Source organism: Triticum aestivum, chromosome 1B (assembly GCF_018294505.1).
Source record: "Triticum aestivum cultivar Chinese Spring chromosome 1B, IWGSC CS RefSeq v2.1, whole genome shotgun sequence".
Lineage (NCBI taxonomy): Eukaryota > Viridiplantae > Streptophyta > Magnoliopsida > Poales > Poaceae > Triticum > Triticum aestivum.
This window is the reverse complement of record NC_057795.1, coordinates 426,496,066-426,498,140: the sequence shown is the minus strand read 5'-3', so window position 1 is coordinate 426,498,140 and position 2,075 is coordinate 426,496,066. Positions and strand designations below refer to the sequence as shown.

The following is a 2,075-nucleotide window of genomic DNA, read 5'->3' as shown; positions in this document are numbered from 1 at the left end:
AGGAAGGCTCCAAGGAAAATGAATGTGCAAGCCAAGAAAAAAAAATCAAAGAATTGATCATGCTTTACTCGTTCTTCTCTGGTCTTATTAGTATATGTTAAATCAGATGTCAGCAGTACTACAGAACTGGTTATTATGCCCTTTTGATTTAAATTCTTAAGTCAGTATGTCCATGTACTGGTGGTTATGTGTGTCATTGTTAATGATGCTATTTGCCTGGCACTTATGTGTTAAATTTTTCTAAAATGGCACTAAAAACTCTATTTGGCCAATATTCTGCAAGTTAAGATATCAGCAATACTACAAATCTCCATTTGGACAATATCTCTGTTAAGATGTCAACAGTACTACAAATCTCCATTATATAATGGACATATTCTGCTAGTTGGTCTTACAAAAGGGTACCAAATGCATTACAACATCCAGTCACTTGCTAATTCAGTGTTCCAAAAGCTCACATTACATTCACTGATCTAATAACCTAGCATTTTTGTTGCAACTACTCCTAACAGAAATATCATGATGCCATACAGCAGTCCTAAACAATGCTACAGTTCTCTGCCCCTCAATGCCTCAATCTCAACATTGTTCTCTTCTACTTTCTCAATCAATGGAATAGTTGTTGCAACTCTCTCCCTCATCACTTCAACTTGTTGTCCGTGTGCACCATCTGCTACATTTCTCTGCCATGCTTGTTGTCCATCATAGAGTTCATCCTCAATCCTCCTCGGTACATCTCGAAGATCAAAAGCAGTTGCCTGATGAATGGGCAAGGATAATCATGCCACAGGAAATAGTCACTACCATCTCTCTGATTACAGACTCAACAGTAAATCGAATCAGAACCAACAAAAGGAAAAGAAGAAGCAAAATTGGTACAAACCAAGATAAGGAGAGGGAGAGCTTACAATTCCATAGACGCGGCAATAGTACCTTCTTCCTGGGTTGTCATCACTCCAGGAAATCCAGCGGGGCACCTTTTCGCCGGTTCGTATGCCCTCCTCCGCCCGCCCCCACCTCTAGGGTACGCTGCGCCGGAGGAGGAAGACATCTGAGTGCTGCCCTCCTCCGCCGCCCGCCTGCCTTCTCTGATTCATGCCGGAGCCGCCTCTCCTCTGATTTATGCCGCCGACGAACCCTTGAAAAATTCCCCACCTCAATCCCCCTTCTCAACCCCGTGTGGCCGACGAGCTGACTACTGAGTTGGGCCCCCTGTCAGCACTATGTGGCATCTTATTTCCCTTAATCCCTGCCACGTAAGCGATCCCGTTCTTGAAAGCGACCAGTTAGCATAAATCAGCCAGGATTAGCCAGGATCAGAGAGATTAGGGTGTCAGTTTCAAGGATTTCGAGTTTGGGTTTTGATTCAGACTTGAAGTACGAATTCGAGGTTTTATCTAGAGTTTTTCCTAAAATGAAATGGTGTAGGAAAGTTCTCATCACACACACAAAAAAACACAAAACCGGATAAGAAACTAGCTACACCGGGCTAGGCAGCCAATCGCCCTCTCGCCCCAAAATTGCGCGGCGTCTACTCAATCACCTCGCCCTCTCTCCTCCCGCAGCAATGGATCAATCATGAGGCGAGGCGGGTGACGCGAGACGGTGCAGAGAATTGTCAAAGACGAGCGGGGTCATTGCGTGCATGCAGTTTGGTGCATCGTTTGGATGGTGGGGCACTACGCGCGTACGGGTTGCGGCGGTAGTTACCGCAGGTAAAGGAACGCCCGGGTTGACGTCAGGGCAACGTGGAGTGTCGGCGCTGACGGGGACCTCTCCCGCGTCGCACTCCGGCGGCTCCACCCTCCTCTCGTTTACTTTCCTCCGCCGTCTCCGTTTTTTAACCGTCCACCGTTGTCCATTGCCGGTGCCACTGCAGCGCGTGCCCACCTCGGTTTTCCCCACCTCCGTTATTCTCTCTCTTTCTCTTTCCCTATCCACCGTTCCACCAATGGCAGGGCGTAGCTAGCTATCCACCGCAGCTGGCTGGATGAAAGGGAGAGAGGAGGAGGCCCGGCCGGGGCATGCACGTTATCCACACGCACATGGTGAAGTGGCGGTAACAGTGGCAGTAC

The 2,075-nt window shown here is 48.1% G+C and overlaps 1 long non-coding RNA gene across 1 annotated transcript; it reads right to left on the bottom strand.

Annotated features, from left to right (window-relative positions):
• Window positions 1-291: 291 nt before the first annotated feature.
• On the bottom strand, window positions 292-1,572 carry LOC123092053 (uncharacterized). The gene is made up of 2 exons (XR_006444152.1): window positions 909-1,572; window positions 292-758 (listed from the first exon to the last, which is right to left on the bottom strand). It is a non-coding gene; the product is annotated as an uncharacterized lncRNA (long non-coding RNA).
• Window positions 1,573-2,075: the final 503 nt, after the last annotated feature.